Source organism: Lissotriton helveticus, chromosome 1_2 (genome assembly GCF_964261635.1).
Source record: "Lissotriton helveticus chromosome 1_2, aLisHel1.1, whole genome shotgun sequence".
Lineage (NCBI taxonomy): Eukaryota > Metazoa > Chordata > Amphibia > Caudata > Salamandridae > Lissotriton > Lissotriton helveticus.
Window position 1 is genome coordinate 347,033,326 of NC_136058.1, and position 21,920 is coordinate 347,055,245.

Consider the following 21,920-nt stretch of genomic DNA (forward strand, 5'->3'; position numbering starts at 1 on the left):
CCACGGATTTGATACGGTGTCCTACGCCGACGACACCCAAATCCTGGTCACTCTGGGCCCAGACCTCAACGATACAAGACTGAGGTTCCAACAGTGTATGATATCGGTGAAGGAATGGATGTCAAACAACTACCTCATGCTGAATGAGGGTAAAACCGAAATCATTCTATTCGGCATGGCAAAAAAAGATATGGACTAAGGAATGGTGGCCAACTGCCTTAGGCCCTTGCCCAGAACCAAAGAGCGTAGTAAGAAATCTAGGGATAACGCTCGACGCCAATTTATCTATGACCCCCCATGTGAATAAAATTGTGCACACCAGCATAGGCCTGATGCGAAGTCTGAAAAAGATATTCAAATGGATACCCCTCGCATCTCGCAAACCTCTAGTCCAGGGGCTCATAATTAGCCGCCTAGACTATGGCAATGCGCTACTGGCAGACATTAATGAAGGCTCCCTGACTAAACTTCAGACCCTGCAAAATGCGGCAGCTAGGCTGACCCTGGATTTACCTCCCCGCACTCCATCTGCCCCTTGCTTGAAAAAACTGCACTGGCTGCCAGTTAGACAGCGCATAAAATTCAAAGTCTGTTGTCTCGTGCACAAATCACTACAGGGCCAAGGAACGCAGTATCTGATGGAAAAATTTAGAGAATACTGTCCCCCAAGAACTCTGAGATCCTCAAATAAACGTCTCTTAAAAATCCCGAGAGTGCGTACTGTCAGGAATGGAGATAGAAGCTTCTCAAGAATTGGCCCTGCAACTTGGAATGCACTTCCCCTTACTCTAAGAAGCGATTCCAATCATAAGTCCTTCAGAAGAAATCTGAAAACCTGGCTAGTCTAACCATTACATATCAAAGGCTTCCGCTCACATACAGGGTAATCTTTTCACAGCCCTATGAGACCTAAGGGTGACCTATGCGCTATACAAATTAAAATACATAACATAACATAACTATACTATGCAGGACTGAACCCCTTGCCACATCGGCATTCCATTTCACCAACCCAGGACGGTAGCTCTACCAGTCTTTTTCGGCAAAGCAGATTCTTTCCTTGGTCTCAGCTGATATCGGAATTCTCCAGCGATCGTGTGGTCCGGGAAGACTTCCGCAGATTCGTCAGGTGAGATAGCTTGACCTTTCTCCGTCTCCAGAATCTCTCGATGGTCGGTCAACACAGCAGGTTCCACCAAGGTAGGTAGTACTCTCTTGCAGTGAGTACTATGGACCCAATTCCTTTGATTCTGCACTCGAACTGCAGTCCTTGTCGCAAGGAGCACTTGCTCCGGTCCTCGCCACCTCGGCTCCAAGCTGTTCGATCTGTCGAAGACCTTGACCATCACGTGGTCGGCAGGACGGAATTCGTGGGCCTCACCTATAGATCTGTCAGGAAGAGCTTCTTGAACCTGTTGATGAATAGAGATCAAACTGTCAGTTAACTGTGCCAAATAATCATTCATCAGAACACATGGAACATCATGTATGGGGCGTGGCTTAGAAACTCCCTAAATGTTAATTGGTCTCCCAAACACCACCTCATATGGTGTAATTGTAATTCTGAAGCTTATAAAGCACATGGTTACACATACCAGTGTGTCCCCGCGCTGAATAAACCACTGAGGAACCCGTCCTGGCCTGTTCCTGTGAGGCGCCCAACTCCTGGGCACCTCCCTGGTGAAGCCAGGCATCCTTAGCGATTAGGGCCGGTGTGGAGACTAAGCAAGCTATTGCCCAGAGTTGCAGCATGAGACCCCATGATTATAGTAGGCACCGTGCCGAGAATTATCTGGTCTGCGGACTTTTGAGCTCAAGACCCTGCCGCGACGGGAATTGAACCCTGGTCCCGGGCCAGGCCTCTGCATCAGGGTCTGACCGCTCTAATCAGTGAGCCACACTCCTCCACGATCTGGGTGTAAGCCCAGATCGTGAACGTGGCACCGATCTTATGGACAACAATGCCAAAGGTAGTGCATCTGGCCTTTTCAGAGAAGTCGAAGCCAGTATTTTCGCTACCTTCAATTTCAAAGTAGCGTTGTACCTCTCCACTAATCCTGCTGATTGTGGGTGGAAGACTGCATGGAACTTCTGTTTGATTTCTAATCCTTTCAAAACATACTCAACAACTTGCCCATTAAAATGAGGTCCGTTGTCACTCCACAAAAGTTGCAAACACCATATCTCGGAAAAAACTCCTTTAAAAGCACCTTTGCTGTAGTGAGAGCTGTATTATCCTTGGTTTGGGTATGCCTCTATCCATCTGTTGAAGGCACATACCACCACTAGGACATACTTCAAGTTATTGCAGCGTTCAAATTGGATGTAATCCATCTGCAAATTTTCAAAAGGTGCAGTTGGTGTAGCAAACCCTCCTGTAGGAGTCCGTGTCCCTTTACCAGGATTATACTGCCAACAGATCAAACAGGACGGTACTACTCTCTTAGCTGTGCTGGCAATTTCAGGATGCTCCCAAACTCACGTAAGCAATTTTGTTATTGCTAGAGCTTCAACATGTGCCAGCCCATGTGCCATTTGAACCATAGGTTGTAAATAGGCTGCAGGTAATTTCCATTTATCCATGTCTTTGTTGCGCCAACAGCCCTGATCGTCCAATATTCCTTCTTTAGCCCACTGCTCAAGTTCTGCTACAGAAGCAGATCTCTGTACATCTAACACTTCCTGTCTAGCATCATGCCATCGCTCAGCTTGAGACTTCACTACGTACATAGAAGTAGTGCTTTGTTGCATTGCAGTCTCACGAGCTACGCGATCTGCAAAGGCATTGCCTTGTCCTGTCTTATCAGTTACTTTCTTGTTTGCACTACACTTCACAATAGCTATCTTCTTTGGATATGTTAGTGTAGTTAAGAGATTATGTACTAATTCTCCGTGCATTATCTGTATCCCGTGGGATGTAAGAAAGCCTCTTTTCTTCCAAAGTAGGCGAAAAAATGATGGGCCACTCCAAAAGCATAGCGGCTGTCTGTATAGCTGTTCACACGCAAGTCAGTGCTAAGTTCACACGCTCGTGTTAAAGCTATTAGTTCAGCTGCTTGAGCTGACTTCTGAGTTATACGAGCTGTTTCCACTACTGTCTGAAGTGTCGTAATTGCATATGCAGCTGAAGACGTGCCATCTAGTAACTTCAAACAGGACCCATCAACCCACAATTCCCCATCTACATTTGAAAGGGGCGTATCTTGCAAATCAACGCAACCCTTTGTCTGTTCCTCAGTAAGGAATATACAATCATGAGGCTCCTGTGACTGAGACTGAGTGTAATGACCGGATTTTCTGACCAAGTTATCAGCTCAACCAAACACCACAAACCCAGTCATCACGTAACTTCATCCCTTCCCAGACCCTATTTACAACGGTACCTGGGTACCTACCTGGGAATGGGGAACTCGCAATATACAAGCTTACACATCCAAAATACCACTAAAATCTAGAGGGTTGCTAAGAACTAACTATAGAAGTTAGTAATAACTACAGAATTCCATGATATATCCTATGATATCACCTTATAGCCCCACTCAGTCTGGCCCGGGCTAACCTACTCTCTCTCGTGTCGGAGAGCAGCTCTTTCCCACTTGTAGCCCCACGGCAATCCGACCCGGACTACTCTTCCCCCTCTCTCCTCGGGGAGCAGCTCCAACATATAACGCCCTATCCTGAGCGATCTCCCTTTATAGTGTCCCCACTTGTAGCCCCACGGCAATCCGACCCGGACTACTCTACCCCCTCTCACCTCGGGGAGCAGCTCCAACATATAACGCCCTATCCTGAGCGATCTCCCTTTATAGTGTTCCCACTGTCATATTAATACCTCCTGCTCTCTATTGGGAATTTCCTAAGTACCTAATATCTACTGGAAATATCCTCTATTTCATATGAGTTATTATTATCCCTCATGTAATGGATAGGAGATCCGATCCTCTCATACAAGAACTGCCAAATTATTACATTCAAGAATTATTCCCCGATATGAAACTCACATTACTCTCCGTCATCAGTTACCTGTAGGAAGGGAATAGCCCATCCTTCCTTACGACAGTACCTGGCTAAAAAGAAAGGTTAGCTTCATCATGGAAACAATACTCAGATATATTCATTAAGAACTGGGGTCCCTTTATTAAACAATAAAAATAAACATTGCATTATAAAGTCATAGTAACACCTAGCAACCTAAGCATAGCCTGAAAAGCAAAGGAGAGAGTTAGGATATTTGCGCACTATAATAACAGGACAGACTTCACCTTATAATTACGTAGTCCGGTTCTGGCTGTCATCTGGGTCCCTCTCTCATCTGTGCCTTGGCTCATCTCAGACTCTGCTCTGCACCCACGGATACACGTCTGCACCGCTATGCTCCTTCACCTCCGTCACCTCTCCAAAGCACTGGAACCCTTCTCTGGTCTTCGTCTCTGTCTCTCAGCTCTGCACCGGCCAATCTGCACTGACTTCTCCTCTCCCACGAACTGTCTTCACTTCCAAGCTTCAATCTAATGATATAGTTTCCACTATTCTGAGAACCATCCGTTCAACTAACTTCTTCACTCTGATTATTCTAATTCTGGTCACAAGCTAACTCCAACTGCTCTAACAGACCAATTCATGATGTAGCTTCGGTCTCTCCAAAAGATCGTCTGCGTCTGCCGACTGTCAACTGCTCTAACAGACCACTCTGCCTTCCGATAATATAGAGAGCTCCTCGTTCGTGGAAATTTCCAGACAGTAACCTGCCGCCCACCAGACCCCTATACCAGGCCCTGGGCTCTCGACGCTCCCACAGTGACCACCTGCTGTTTCGTCTAAGAACCCCAGCTCCGTTTACATTCCTCCGAGAAGGGCCGGCTCTGACCGGTACCTCTCCAGCGAACAACAGTTCATAACTAAAATATCACTCTTGACCTACAAGCGCCTCGGGCAGCTGAGGCAGAAAGGAAAATGGAGTCTCTCTCGTTTGGGCCTTTTAGGCCCAAAAAAGATTAAATAGACGCACTGCTCTGTCAAAGTACGTAGGCAAGCCCTACCAATAGGTAATATAAGGCCAGAAAGAAAGAATCTACCTCCTAATATAAGCCTTCAGGCCGAAGACGATGAAAGGGGCACAGAATTATGTCACAGTCGATAGGCAAACTCTAAGGATAGGCTAAGAATAGGGATCTATCCACTATACTAAGATGGTAGTAGACCACAGTCACCACTACTCAGAAAATAGAACAACAGGAGTAACAGGATATGGCAACAAAGTGGCTGGGTTTAAAGTCACACATCTCTTTATGGTAATATGAGGGGCCAACAGTGTCAATTCGTAGCCTGTCAGACGAGCGCTAGTCAAGTGCTGTGTTTTGGTCTGGTTTAGAAGGGCATCTACAGCATGGGGTACTAGCACCAACAATTTATGTGACAAAACTATCCCTTCACTCTGACGTATGGACACAGCTGTTGCTACAGCTGAACGAAAACACCCAGGCTATGCACGAGCAACAGGATAAAGAACTGCTGAAAAGTACGAACAGGGACGCTGCTTGTCACCGTGTGTCTGTGCTAAAACCGACAATGCACACCCATCTTTCTCGTGTACATAGAGTGTAAAGGCCTTCGTGTAATCTAGAGTGCCTAACACTGGTGCGGAACAAAGAGCTTGACGTAACTGATGAAAAGCATTCTGACATTCATCTGTCCATGGAAGGGGCATTGGAGTGTCTTTAGTCAAAAGTGCTAACAAGGGTTTAATAATGTGTGAAAATCCTAATATCCATTGCCTGCAAAACGAAGTCAGACCAATGAATGCATTGACATCTTTCTGAGTGGAAGGCACTGGTGTGTCTAAAATTGCTTGAATGCGATCTGGTGTAAGTGCATGCCCCTCCTTAGATAGAAGGTGACCTAAATAGGTTACCTTCGGTCTACAATATTGCAATTTCTTCCGTGACACTTTATGATGATGCGATGCAAGAAAAGAAAGCAAAGACAACGTACATTTTTCACATTGTTCAGGAGTATCGGCTGCCAACAGAATGTCATCGACATATTGTATGAGAGACACTCCTTCAGGTAAAGCAAAAGAATCAAGCTGTCTTTTCAATGCTTGGCTGTAAATACTAGGACTCTCAGTGTACCCTTGAGGAATTTTATAAAATCTGTACGATCGATTATTCAAAGTGAAGCCGAACAAATATCGGTTATCAGGATGCATAAGAATTGAAAAGAAAGCATTTTTCAGGTCAACCACAGAAAATGTAGTTGCTGTCGGAGGAACCAAAGTAAGAAGTGTTGCTATGTCAGAAACCACTGGGTATTGTGGGACTACAATCTTGTTACCTTCTCGCAAATAAATAATGTAACAGTAAATCCTAGTGTCAGTATCTTTTTTCAAAATGGGAAGAATAGGACTGTTACAAATATTGTAAAGAACTTCCTCCACAACCCCTACTTCAATTAGCTCATGAACAATGCATATAAGTGCCTCTTCGCCTTCCTGAGAAATTTTGTATTGAGGCAAGCGTGGCAATGAAGCGCCTTCCTTGACACTAATATGTACTGGTGGAATAACCATTTGCCCTACATCAGTGTCTGAAGTAGCCCACAAAGTATTAGTGAGTGAAGCTAATGCAGTGTCCTCTTTAACAAGACAAGATCTCTCAATTGCTGGGTAGTTATCATTCAAAATAACACGTACACCTTCAGGAGAACATCGTATCGTAGTCCTGAAATACTTGAGCATATCAAGACCCACACTATTGTCTGGTGTGTTCGGAGAAAGCAAAAACGGACAAGGAGCAGTACATTTGTCAACATGAAATGCAAGTGGTTGTGACAGTGGGCTAATGGAAGGTGTTCCATTAAAACCTAACGATGTAATGGTTAAGCCAGACAGGGGGGCCCTTAGAACCAAGTGTTTAGATAAGGCACTACGAGTAGCTCCTGTATCAACCAGAAACTGATCAGTAGAACCCAAAACATGTGCTGTAACATAGGGACCCTTCTGATCTACTGGAACTTCAACTGATTCCTTATCCCATCCTAGGCAGTCCTATGCATAAACAGAATCTTTAAAATCAGACGGCACATAATCGGACATTTGATATTGGTTCCGTCTATCAAAAGTATTAAAGCCATCCTGTCCACGTGTATTAGCATCAAACCTAGCATGATTATCCATGCTTCCTCTAGGCCCTGAATATCCTAAGCGATTTCTCGTTTGTCCCCGTCCACGTGGATACTGATGAGCACGCAATCCGGGCAATCAGAAGCCAATGTCCAAATTTCCTGCAGTACGCACACTGGTCAACAGACAAATTTGAACGAGTATAAGAAGGAAAAGACGAACCATAACATCCACGTCCACCTCTATCACTACCTCTAGAAGGCGGACCATAAGCCTGAGCCAACATAACCTTAGTTTTTAACTCTTTAGTCTTCTTATCCTCATTACCCTTCGCTTCTAATTCCTGGCATTCATAATACTGAGCCATAGTCAAAAGAGAAACCGGAGAAGCGGTAGTCTAAAAACTCTCACTGACTATTAGGTGACTAGCTATTCCTGGCAACAAATTGGCGACATAATTATCGACAAACAGATGCCTGCCCATGTCATCTGTTAATGACTGGCCACTAAAATCGTGGAATGCCTCCTCAAAGTGTGGAAAGAAATCAGAAACCGATTCATCCACCTTCTGCTTACACGATGCTAATATAGTCCAATTTATCTTTTTAGGAGGAATAATCGTCTTTACCTTAACTAATATAGCTGCGGGAAGATCTAAAATTAACTGACATGGTTTCTGTGCAGGCTCCCTCTCTACATCCATTTGTTCTAACTCTTTCCATAACGCCCCAAAAGTCGCACGATCATGAACTTTACGAACAGTTCTCCACATTTCAGGGGTAATAGCAATCCAAAGAACAAGTCAATATCAGGCAAAGTCATAGTACAAGAACTAACTTCCTCATAAAAAGCGGATCAGGCAATGCAGTTTTAAGAGCCATAACATCTGCTCTGTTCCAAGGAGTGTAGACCCAATTATAAATAAAATAACCCTTTGCATCAGCAGAGTTCTTATCATCATCTGTTCCCTCGCCTCTAGATGGAACATACAAAGGTGCGGCTTACCGCATAGGTTTCGCATGAACTATCATAGTTTTATGTGTTCCGAAGATAGAAGCTTGTACCACGCCAGTCTGAGATGTTAGTGCAGCTGCTGCAGCCTTTTTCTCCTCTCGCAAACGGACTGCATCAGCACGCAATTTAACCAAACATCTGATTGTATCAGCCACCTGAGAAAAGACAAAAAGACCATCACGCATTTGCTTACAGTCATGTGCTACATCATCAGGCTCCAATTCCTCAGAATGTTTTAAACTGCTCAACGACTTCCTGAGCAAATACCTCTGTAAAATATATTTGCTCCCTTTCTTGCCAGTTTTTTATGTCATCTAAAAGCTCAGAAGCAGGGGCCGTACTACGAAGGGCCTTACGAGCAGCAGATCTAAGCTCAGATGAACGCTCAGTGGACAACATAGAACGCGTTTCCCGTGCTTTCGACTGTTCTTTAGAAGAGTCCTCATCTGATTCACGAGGGGCAGAGGGAAGAATATACGGAGGTGGCGAGCGACCTAATAACAAGAAATCATCTTGAGGTTTATTAAGGATAGGATAAAGGGGTTGCCTAAAAGCATATTGGCCCGTTACCTGTAAATGACGCTCCCTATCCTCTCTCTCTTTCAGTTCTTTTATGTCCTTATTTTTCAACTCTAATGCTTTCACATAAATGTTCTTTAGCTGTTCTTTTTCAATCAAGGCTTGCTCACGCTTCATTCGTTCACGCACTTCTTTCTCCCACATTCGTACACAGTCAAACATATCTTTCCTAGTCTTTCGCTTAAACATACATTGTTCCACAATCTGAATCTTTCGTAAATAAAATGACCCTGCATAGGCCAACGCAACTCAGGATCCTTACTAGTATATTTATTCCATAACATGCTGTACATTATAGAAGAAATACCATATTTAATATACATATCCCTATTAGGCGTCCTCTGCGGGTGGGCTGGTTGTGCTTCATCAAGTCTCAAACTGGTACCACTACAAAAGCAACACATCCTACGAAGTGTGCTAGAAACAGGCATGCCAAAAATAGTGCAGAATATGCAGTATTATAACCGCAGTAGCACTTAAGGTACCTTTAGTACGATGTGCCGTTCAAATCAATTCAAATAGAGAAAATTCACCTCATTACCTGCCTATATAAATTGCAATTCATATATTAATCCCATACAAATCCAAGTTGGCCAACACAAATTCCAAAATACCAAAGCCACGGTAAGCGTTACTAAACTACCTTACCAATCCCAGGCATCAAAACCAACAGCAAGTGCCGCATAACGACTCTTACCAATCACTTGGTATCCAGGTTCCAACTGCCAAGTTCTCAAAATCGACCAAATGGTCACTGCACAGCGAATCAACAGAAGAAATCTCAGTCTAGGACCGGCACCACCTGGATGGTCAGATCAGAAAGAGAGGAAAAACGCCGTGGTTTGCCAAGACGTGGGTCTCCTCGGGCAATGATTGTCTGCAGCGAGATTCCAATCCTTCGTCGCGACCACGCCATCGGGTATCCGAGTCACCGATGAGCCCCGCGTTGGAGCGCCAATTTATAGTAGTGGGCCTCAACAAGGCCTACCAGTGCTAAGGGTTTGCCCTTCTCTGCACAGAGTCCTCAGACCATAGAATAGAAGTTGGCACAGAAACTAGAATAGAAAATACAAGATTTATTAAACCTCATGAGGTGGAACTACATTCACACATCACCCTTCGGTAATGTATGAAGTAGCACACTGAATGGAAGGAACGTGGTCCTTTTATACCCACACAGGAGCTCAAAAGAAGGCGGTACAAGTACAAGAAGAAGGTTTTAGGTACATATAAGGCCATACAGCAAAATGCACAGTCAACAAGTGGGAGGAGCTAACAGTTGCTAATTCTGCTGAACACATCCTGACAGTTACAGACTACAAGCAGCTGCATGGACAGCTGCAAGCTCAACTGAGCATGTGCGAAGCAGAAGAAACTAAATATAACCTGTCTCTAGGCCTATTCCAAGAGCAGACAATAGCAAGGTAAGACAGAGCACATGGCACACACGTGGTAGCACATGGCAAACAAGATGGCTGCCAGAAATACAAAATGGATTCCACAAAACGGATAAGATAACCTATATGTACAGGATGGCTTCTGCTAATGCTAACCCAATCGCTACCAAATTACAACAGTAGGAACATGCAAAGTGCGCATGAACGGTTTGGTCAGCTCAAGAGGGCCGGCCAAACAGGTCATGCGCACTTAGGTAGTGCACACCACTCCTCCCTTGCTCTGGCCAGTCTGACTTCAATAGGGAAAATAAAATGATAATAACAATACGTTATCATTTTATTTTTCCTTGTGAGCAGTGGGGTGACGTTCATCCGGCTTAACGGAGGAGCCACCACTGCTGCACTAATGTGAAACTTCACTCACCTTTCCCCTTCACAAGCCCATCACTAACCATGCATTCATTTGTTTCACTCTGCACATACATCCGCACCCAAATTCATATGGTCACCTCACTCACCCTGCAGTCACTCCTCTCACCCTACTCTCACACTGTTGCATCGCTCACCATGCCTCTCACATGGGCACTCCTGCCTCCCATATAGCGCAGAGGGTTAATGTGTCTGCTATAAAGAATGTGCATGCTGATTACAGAACTGGGTGAGTAAACTATGAGTGCACTATAAGAAAATGAAATGTTTGTCAGAAAGGTGCTGTAGAGTTATGAGGTGTATTGTTGGTGAGTGGTAGTGAGGGAATTCAAGGAGAAGGAGGAAATGGGATAGGGGCGCCAAAAAATACTTGCACCGTGGCCGACCAGTGCCAGGGCCAGCCATGGCTGGGAATGTTAGCCGCCCCCAAATTTCGGCTCTAGTTGCGCCCCTGCCTCTCCTTCTATTTTCACCTCATTCTCCGATTCTGTCTCTCTCTACTAAGAGTCATTTGAAAGAATGTAAAATGGCTAGAGGAAGATGGCCGCAGGGACGGAGCCCAGAACTGGAGCTCCCGGGCTTTGGGATAAACATTGTTGAAAATCCCTCTCTGGCCTGACCCCATTAATACCGTCCTGAATCTTGAGACACCGCTCACCTCATCGGAACCTTTGATTGCTCCCTGGAGCAACAGCTGACCCCACCACCGTCAACCAAGCTCTGGTCCCTCACCTCCTCTGAGCCTCTTCCAACTGCTCTCAGGAACCTTGACGGGGCGGTGACTGAGCTTTTCAAGGAAGCAAGGAGTAGACTGCGCACCTCTTGAAACCGGAGCATCGAATACGTGGAGGCCTGAGGGAGGAGATGCGCAAGCCGACGAGACACTCTAATTACGGCATATTTAGAGCCGAAAATTACCGTAGCGGAGCATCTCATCGGCTCCAAAATGGCGGACACTCCCGATCACAGCGCTTCCAGCCTAGAGGTTTTATCGGTTTCCTTCACCGAGTAGCTGATTCTTTTGAAGTAAGCCATTTGATCCTCTGCTCAAGGTACCCTTTAAGTTCTGACTGTATTTGCGCTGTATTCACCCTCACGGCGAATGCTCCAGAGAAACTGCCTGTATCTGCCTTACTTTAAAATGGCAGCCGTACAATCCCCCTATCCTCATCTACACACATCTTGCAGCAATATTTTTTTCCTGTGTAATGTGGAACTTCTAAGTTTGCCAGCACTTCTTCACTGTGTGGCCCCTTGACCCGTTATAACTGCTCACTCACTCACTTTAGTCCACGAGTGTAGCAGCAAATGAAGGAGCTATGAATCAAAATGGTGCCCAGCACATGTAAATGCTGTACCTTACTTGCAAAAGCATTACCATCAACATTTATTGTGTAGGGGCAGCAGATTCCCAGGCCATTGCACCAGCGACTCAACTACCAATTCCCCCTACAGCAGTGAGGGACTAGCCTGACTATCCCTAAGATGGCCGCCACGAGTGGGCTTTCCACAAAATCACTCTTTCCTCCGCTTGTTGGCGAGGGATCCAGTAGTTATTCTCCGGGGCTACATAGTGACCACAGCGACAAGGGAGACACAATCAGTAGAGGATTGAGAGTGGTCCCACTACCACTAGGATCCATTCACAAATGCCCAACTTTCACCTCTCCTCTCACCACTCTTGACCTGGGGCGATCTGGAGGAGGAAATGGACGGCGCTCCCCAGTTACACCGGGACCGTTGCTTTTGATGGAACTATAACAATTCCCCCTGGGAGGAAACCATAACTGTCTGTACTTCCGAGGAGCCCGAGCAAACTTGGTTGATGCCCGGTGGAGCTGGCCTATTCAGCTATGGCGGAGTTTGGCTCTGGTTCACCCCATTGGCCTGCACCTACCCCATCGGACATCGGACATTGTTTTCCTCGTCTCCCCGTGGTGTTTCTTTTCCCTCTCCAGCCTCCTCCCTCCTTGCCTCCCCCCATTTGTATTTTGCATTGACAATCAGGTCGGTTTGGTCTGTCTCTCACTTTGACTGCTTTGTTTCCCCCGTAGTATTTTCCCCTTTGCCTGTCTACCTGACTCTATCTGCACTCCTTAACCCTATTTACCATTCCCCTTCTAACTTTCATTCCCCTCAAGACGTTTGACTTAGCATACTATGCGCTAATAACTCATATTATTGTATAAACTCATGTTTATTTTTAATCCTATGTCTATACTTTGCTCCTGTAATTGATGTAATTATGTAACCTGTAACTCGTTGATCCTCGTTTAACCCCTTGGCTGCAGGGCACATTCCCCCGCTGTGCTGGGGGGACGTGGGGGGGCGCACACAGCGCCCCGGTGCTCATGACGAGCTCAGCTTGTCATGAGCCACGGTTCCCGTGTGCTCATGACGAGCTGAGCTCGTCATGGCCACACCCGTTTCCATGGAACGCTCAGCACAGCGGGGGAATTAGCCCTGCTTGCGAGGGTTCCAACGGGCATGCCGGGCTTAGCTCGTCATGAGCACACGGGAACCGTGGCTCATGACGAGCTGGGCTCGTCATGAGCATGGAAGGGGTTTAAGTGCTCTGATACCTCCGGGTCTAGCCAGCGCTATATAAAGCTTTGCAAATAAAATAAATAAATGTATGGCACTGGGCAAAATATATTTCGGTGTTTTTGTGTGAAGATTTCAGTAGAATATTGTGTCTGCGTGATGCAGTCTGAAAATACCAGAATATATGAAATACAATTCAAACTTGTTCCGAGCAAAGGGTACCAAAATGTATTTTCGGAACTCCCAAAATACTTGAGTTGACACAGGTTTTGCTTTCTCCATGAAACGTTATAAATTACAATGCAATTAAAATTGTAATATAAAAAAATTTATGTTTCTAATTCTCTTTCTTAGCGCGCTCCAAAACGTTGTATACAACGTTGTATAAATCTTTTCATTAACAGATAAATACTTACCTTAACGTTTTCAACCAGAAATTATAAATCTGTTTGGTGAACAGTACATACCGATAGGATATTAGTTTGAAAAGTGAGGTTTATTGGGGCGTGGCTTGGACGGCAATGTGGACGGTCATCTGAGTCCGTCAGCTCCGCATCCCTGAGGGAAACTAACCCGCCAAACTAACCAGTTCCAGCACTGCAACACAGAATGAGGCAGGGGAAGATCTAGGCAACAGGCGAACCGAAGAAAAAGAGGGAGAAGCAGCCACAACACCAAGGAAATTAACCCCGACACTCAGAGCGGTAGCAACAGCAGGAAGAGCAGAAGAGCAAAATGGCGCCCTGAGGTCATTGGAGCCAGCGAGAGGGGTAGTAACGGAGGGTGAGAAGAAGAGGAGAGGAAGAGATCTCGGTGCCGCTACTGCCGGACAAAAGGTACGGGGTACACAAGGCCATCAAAACCGGGCAGCAGCAAGAAAAGGAAACGGGCGGGCACCTAAGGCAGCCCGAGCAACAGCTGACAACCAAAGTCCGCGAGGGGCGGAGCAGGCACCTAAGGCAGTCCGGGCAGCAGCGCAAAGGTACGCACATAGCCCAGGCCAGCCAGGCTGCGCGAACCTGCACCCCTCCAGCAACAAGGCAGTCCGGCAGCAGTGCAAGGGTACGCACACAGTCCCAAGCCAGCCAAGAAACACGAACTTGCACCCGCAACAAGGGGTACACAAGGCCATTAAAACCTACGATCGCCAGCAAGGCAAAAGGAACGGGGCGAACACCTAAGGCAGCCCAGGCAACAGCTGGTAACCAAAGTCCGGGAAGAGCGGGGCAGGCACTTAAGGCAGTCCGGGCAGCAGCAGCAGCAAGGGGCACACAAGGCCATAAAACCCCACGACCGCCAGTAAAGTAAGCAAGGCAGCAAGCCAAGGCTGGCAGGAGTCACAGACGCTGAGACACAAGGAGCGAGCACTCAACGAGAGCTAGCGCCAAGACCTACCGCAACAACCTCAACGTCTCTTCAACGCAAGACACGAAGGAATCAAGGAGCAGCGGCCTGAACAGCCGCGAACGAGGCATAGGACACGCTGGCAGGGCCTAAAGCTAAGACGAGAACGAGACACATCAGAGAGCCAAGCAGATACAGACTGCAAGTTTCTCACTTACCTGAGCCAAAGTCACCGAACTTACCAAAGGTGGTCCAAGCAGGGGGCAGGTTGGTCAACATCCTAACAAGAAGAGGCATCAGTACAATGCCAGGCAACGACGGGAAGATGTTGGGCGACCAAAAAAAGCCCAAAATGGACAACCAAGGCTCCCCATCTAAGACGCGAGGTGAGACAATCACGCTGGAAACCATCTTAAAAAGAATAAACGAAGGCAATGAAGTTGGGAGAGAGACGAAACTCAAGGTGGAGAACATGCAACTGGAGATTGCGGGCATAAGAGCGGACCTCCACAGAACCAACACGAGAATGGAAGCTGCAGAAAGCAGAATAAGCGCGGCAGAGGACGGTACATGTAAGAACACCAAGGCCATAACAGAACTGCAAACAGCCACAAGAGTCATACAAAAACAGTTAGCAGAAAAAGACGACAGAGCAAGAAGAGGCAACGTTAGGATCCTGGGTGTACCAGAAGGAGCAGAGGACAAGGCAGGCTCGTGCGCTGCCATGCTTGAGGAGATGATCCCCAAACTCACAGGCATCACTTTCGAGAGAGGCTTCGAGATACAAAAGGCCTACAGAGTGCCATCGGGCAAACCAACCACTGGCAGGGGCCCAAGAGCAATAATATGCAACCCACTAAGACTAAACCAAACAGAAGCTATATTCGCTTTCGCCAGGAAGAACCAGAACCTAACGTGGGCAGGCAGCAAGATAGTGCTGACCCAGGACTACTCGAAGCCGACGGTAGAGCTGAGAAAGGGATTCCTGGCCCTCAGAGATCCACTGCGTAAAAGAGGTGCCACTTTCAGTTTCGTGAGCCCTACCAGGTTCAAAGTGACAGACAAATGGAAAACAATGTACTTTGAATGCCCAGGTGAGCTAAGGCGATACCTGCAAGGGCCACCAGTAGAAGAGATGGAAGAAAACAAAAGCCCAGGAGCAGCGAAAAGGAGCGCCTCACCAGACGTGAGCGAACAATCAGAGTAAAGGACACACAACGAACTCCAGCAAGGAAACACGGAACATCATATCTACCTCTCTGCACAACACCAAGGTAAAAGAGACAGACAAGCAGTCAAGCAGCAGACCCATGCAGAGAGGCGCACCAACTGCCAAAGGAAGGAAACAAACTCTACCTCAGGGATGATGCGGGCAGAGGAACTTTGTCGTCGCACACCCACTCAGCAAGTAAGGGAGGGAGGGGGTGGGAAGGGGGGAGGGAGGGAGCGGGGCGGGGGGGAAAGGGGGGGGGCGGGGGATCTATACATGGGCTTACTTACTATCTTCTTCTCTTCTGCTACCACTTCCTTTTCTTTACACTCACATCTGGTAGGAGCAAACGCAGGCATAGAGACATGAACCCACATACAATCCTGAGAACAAAAGCACATAGGGAAGGGCCACTGGCACAGCGAAAAGCGAAGCAGCATAAATGACACACAGCAGCCAGAGCAGCCAGAGCAGCATAGCGTCTGACATCAAGATAGTGTCCCTAAATGTCAAGGGTCTCAACAGCCCGGTGAAAAGGCGGAAAGTGCTTGAGCACCTTAAGAAACTTAAAAGCGACATATACGTGCTCCAAGAAACGAGACAAGAAGAGGCAGACATCACACGTCTGAGGGCCAACTGGATAGGTGAGGTGGTGGGATCTCCAGCTCAGAACAAGAAGAATGGGGTAGTAACAATAATTAGCAAAAGCTCCAACCTAGCAGTGGTAAACTATCAAGCAGACACCCAAGGTAGGACACTGGTGACCAGTCTCAGGAGAGCAGGAGAGACCTATCATGTGGCAAACATATACGGCCCTAATAGCGAGGACAAACCATTCTGGGAGGGGGTAGCAGCCCAATTGCACACCCTGCCACTGGACGACCTGCTGATCGTCGCGGGGGACATGAATCAAGTTCTTGACCCAGCGATTGACAAGCACCCTAGCAGACGCCAACCAACAACTAGCCCCAACATCCTTAAGAATCTATGCTCCAAACTGAGACTGAAGGACCCATGGCGCCTAAGTAACCCAGACGCCAGGGAATACACATTCTACTCCAACCCTCACAACTCTTATAGCCGAATAGACTATATACTAATGTCAGAAACACACACCCACCTCATAGACCACACAGAAATAGGACCCAGGACAATATCAGATCACGCACACATAAGCCTAACACTGTCAGGCAGACACAACGAAAAGCCAACCCGCAGGTGGCGATTCGATGACGGCCTACTCCAACACACATCAGCGAAGACAGAGATAGAGAAGGCGATTAAAGAATACCTGCTAATAAACGACACACCGGAGACACCCAGGGAAGTACTATGGGATGCTCTAAAAGCCACTATCCGGGGTACAGTCATGTCAGTCAAAGGCAGGATGAACAAAGCGAGGAACAAGAGAATAGCTGAACTTGAGAAAGAGATTAAAACACTAGAGAGCAGCCACATTGCCAGAATGGAAGACAACAACACACTCACAAACCTGAAGTATGAGCTCAACAGAATACTGAGTGAGAGAGCAGGGACCTGGATTAATAAATACAAATCGGTTAACCTATGCACTGCAAACAAAGCGGGGAAAACCTAGCAACCTATCTAAGGGGGAAACAAAAACAGCACACGATAGGGGCAATCAAAGACAAACACAGCAAGGCCCAGACTGCCAACAAGGACATCTTGGAGGTCTTCAGGGACTTCTATGAGGGCCTGTACACAAGAGACGAGGCGCTAAAGGAGGACGGGGGCGAGGAACTTCTGAGAAGCATCACCACACCCACACTAACAGATCGAGAACGAGACATCCTAGAGCTAACCGTAACGGAAGAGGAGATAGGGAAAGCTACGGCTAGTCTCAAGGACAACAAAGCACCGGGGCCAGACGGATTCACAGCGGGCTTTTACAAGCAATACCTTCACACGCTCAAACCCACAATGAAACAGGTATTTGAGGAATGTGTCCATACGGGACGCATGACACCCTCAATGGCTGAGGCAAACATAATCGTCATACCAAAGGAAGGGTAGGACACAACAGAGGCGAAGAACTTTAGGCCGATCTCACTCATAAATGTAGACTGCAAGATATACGCGAAAGTACTGGCCAATAGACTCAATGCATACCTACCCAAGCTCATACACAACTCCCAGGTAGGATATCTCAAAAACCGCATGTCTCACGATAACACCAGACTACTATGCCATATAATCAACCACTCAGTCCGAAGTAGCAATGCTGCTGTGATGATAGCCCTGGACGCCGAAAAGGCGTTTGACAGAGTCTCATGGCCCTTTTTAGATCGCTGCATGGGAAAGTTCGGGCTAGGACCTAACTACAGGAGGATGGTGATGGCGCTATACAATAGCCCCAAAGCGAGGGTGGTAGTAAACGGCGGGACTTCAAACATACTAAACCTAGGCAGAAGTACAAGACAAGGCTGCCCACTGTCACCTAGCCTTTTCTTACTGGCCATAGAACCGCTCCTAACAATGATAAGAACGAACGACGACATAGCAGGGATACCGATAGGGGGGGAAAACTTCAAGCTAGCGGCATATGCAGACGATGTACTAATAATGATAGAAGACCCAGAAAGATCCATTAAGGCACTGACAGACACCATCGAGAAATACGCCCAAGTCTCAGGGTACAAACTCAACAAAGATAAATCAGAGTGCAAACCTTTAAACATCCACACAACAAGCACAGTACTAGGAACGTCAGGCCTAGCGTGGCAGCAGAAACCCATTAAGTATCTAGGCATCCTTTTTGAGAGAGACCTAAGAACCACGCTAGAACACAATGAGAAAGCAACAATCCAGAAGATTAAGGACAAAGTAGATGGGTGGTCCCCCAAATTCACAACATGGTGGGAAAGGGTAGAAACCATAAAAATGATGCTCACACCGATGGTGAACTATATGCTAACCATGCTCCCACTGACTAACACAGAAGACTTCCACAAAAGGGTAGACAAGATACTGAACAACTTCTTATGGAGAGGGAAGAAGCCCAGAATAAGCCTAAGCCTACACAAGCTCAGACTATCAAAAGAGCAGGGCGGTCTAAACATGACAAACTTCAAACGATTTCACGAGGCGTGTATAGCTAGACAGGGACTGCACTGGCTGGACCCAAGACAGGAATACACCCCAGCGTGGCTAACACTTGAGCAAGAGCTACTAAAAGGCATGAACCCCATCACCCTCCTCACCGCCACCCGACACCCAGCAATCAAAGACAACCCCGTCCTGAGGAACACAAAAATAGCTCTCCTGAAGGTAGACAAACTACTGACAACAAGCATCAGGGGGGGCCCTTTTGAATCCATCTGGCACAACCCCACCCTAAAATACAGGGATAAGGTTCTAGACATGCACGAATGGTACAGCCAAGGCATCTCCATCGCCAAAGACTTCCAGAACCAGGGCATGGACATAACCTTTGACGCCCTAAAGGGGAAACACAACCTACACAGCATAGAACTTTACAACTTCCTGAAAATAAAAGTTGCAATAAGGAAGGCAAACCTCAACAGCCGGACACCATCGCTAATACAACTCGCTGCCAGTCTGAACACACTAGGTCACCAGGTAGCACATCTATACAAGGCCCTCCGCCCAAAAAACACCAAACTTAATGATAAGGTCACAAACTTCTGGGGGGGGGCAGCAGGGAAGGAACTAAGTGAGGAAGAGAGAGCAGAGCTATGGAGATCCACAACTAGGATAAAAATAACAGCAACGCTAACCCAGACAAAATTTTGGCTAGTGCACAAGGCATACTGGACACCGGCCCGACTGGCCACCCTGGGAATACGAGACAGCGATGTATGCTGGAACTGCAACAAGGAGAGGGGAGACTTAGAACACCTCCTGCTCAAGTGCCCAAAAATCAAGGACTTCTGGGGAAGAATTAGAATACTCATCCACGAGATCACAGGTATAGACATACAAATAGACTTCGCAAGTCTAGCCCTAGGCTTTACATCTCAGGCCATCACAACAACAGAGGATCGTGACCTCATTGACCTTCTGCTGACGGCCGCAGTAAAAATAGTCCTAAGTAATTGGAAGGACACATCGAAAGCGGTGCCCCAGGCATGGCTCAACTGGGTCACGTTCCTAAGGGGGGCAGATAACATCACAGCGAAACACTCACCGAAAACGCACAGGCAGTCAAACATGTGGGGGCCCTTAGACCTCTACCTATTATCACATAAACCGCCGTAGGCGCAGAACAAGGACATAACAGAGGGCACACTCTGCAATCTATGCGTTAACAAAAGCCCGGCACACCTCTCATCTCCTACTTCTATTCTTTACTGTTCCCTTAGGGTCTGGGGCGTGGGGCAGGATACGGGCTAACATGGATAAGCGAACGGCATGATACAACGACAAGCAGGACTTGGGAACCTGAACGATGGAATTCGAACTTTTCAAATATCGATCTATCGAACCACCTCAAGAATACGGACTACCGCCCCCCCCCCCCACCCCCCCTCCGCGGCACCTCCCCCACTTCTCTCTCTCCCTTTCTCCTTCCCTTTCCTTCTTTATTTTCTTTCCTCCGTCTACTTTCTTCCTCCACTCATGTATAATCAATGTAATCCCTGCTCCATGTAAATATATATTTTTTATATACAATAAAAAATTACAGAAATAAAAATAAAAGAAAAGTGAGGTTTATTATTCTCGGCAACGTGCTGGGATTTTAATCTGTGGCAGAAAATTCGCTTTGTAATGCAAATTAATGAGTGCTTTTCAAACTTTTAAAAGCTGTTTTGTAGAATATAATAAAAATACCCAAGTACAATATGTTTAAAAAAAAAAAAAGAAAAATTCATCCTCCCCGTCGGGGAATTGAACCCCGGTCTCCCGCGTGACAGGCGGGGATACTGACCACTATACTAACGAGGATCCGATGAACACGAATCTGCTAAGAAGGTACTTCAACATGCAGTGCAGCCTAATGGAAACGTGCAAATTCAATTTGAAAAGCGCAGGGAGGGCATTGGATCTGAAAATGCTATGCCCTGATAGAAAAATCTGAATTGCGGCAATTGCTTTTCTTTTTCTCGCTCTGTATTGAAGGCGTCCTATTTAGGTGAATCTGTTGTTCGCCCAGTTGCTGATAAAGAGGTGGAAAGTGCAACAAAGGTCCAACTACAGAAAACCCAGCAGCGTCTACTGTGTCACCTGCGGCGGAAGAAATCGGTCTAAACTCTACTCTGGGAATTTTAGAAGAGCTCTACGACGTCTTACTGGCATTGTAAAGAGTGCAGTGCGCATGCGCCCTGTTTCTAAAACGCATGCGTAGATTAGTTGCGACCGCAAGGATTCTTTTGCGTCTGCGCCATCTTGGATGTGCTGTGAAAAGTAGATGTTTGGTTGCCATTGCCGGAGCTCAATGAGGACTGTCAAATGTATCTGTGATATAAAAGTCTGTGTCGAAAACACGATGCGAAAGCCATCGGTTAACATAAACCAACCCAAAAATAAAATTAGGGTGCGTGACAAAAAACTGTCCTTCGAGCCGGATTCGAACCAGCGACCTAAGGATCTCTGTTAGACATCTACAGTCCTCCGCTCTACCAACTGAGCTATCGAAGGTCTGAGAGACCGAGGTTCCCAGTGGACTTCATACTATATCCACAGAGGCAGCCGGTGTGAGTTTGCTTTGTATTTATTGGTATCCATTTGTTCCTTGCTTATAAATAGGGTGGCCAGATCCTGGATTTCACAGGCATAGCTGCCAAGGTTTCAGATTGCTATGTGTGACATTTTCATAATTCCAGTGAAATTATGAGTGACTTTTCAATGACTATGTGTGACACTTTATCGCAAACAAAATCAAGCAAGGAAGACTAGGAAAACATATAAATAACAGCAATTGCACCCATTTGAGCAACAACACTCTAAGAAGATGTTTAAACTGTTGGAAATAATCAGAAACTGAAGCACCAAGTGCCCTTCTAAACTGACCATACTGTTAAACAAAACGAGGACTCAGATATGCAGGGCCGGTTCTAGGATTTGCGAGGCCCTGGGCTAAAGGGGAACGTGCGAGGCCCCCTCTAATTTAGATAAGTGCCCCCTTGCAAGGAGACCATTCAGAGACACTGTGGGAGGCCCACTATCCAGCATGTTTGCGCCCCCACGGTTTTAACTTTTACTCCACAAGCATTTCTCACACCTTCAGTCCGATAGGTGTGAGAATTGATTGTGGTCTAAAAGTTTAAACTGTGGGGGCGCCCAAATGCTGGACAATGGGCCC

At 46.7% G+C, this 21,920-nt stretch overlaps 2 non-coding genes across 2 annotated transcripts; both read right to left on the reverse strand.

Moving 5' to 3' along the window:
- Positions 1 to 20,491: 20,491 nt before the first annotated feature.
- TRNAD-GUC (transfer RNA aspartic acid (anticodon GUC)) lies at positions 20,492 to 20,563 on the reverse strand. Its single transcript has one exon. It is a non-coding gene; the product is annotated as a tRNA-Asp (tRNA).
- A 607-nt stretch (positions 20,564 to 21,170) lies between these two features.
- On the reverse strand, positions 21,171 to 21,256 carry TRNAY-GUA (transfer RNA tyrosine (anticodon GUA)). Its single transcript is given in 2 exon segments — positions 21,171 to 21,206; positions 21,220 to 21,256. It is a non-coding gene; the product is annotated as a tRNA-Tyr (tRNA).
- Positions 21,257 to 21,920: the final 664 nt, after the last annotated feature.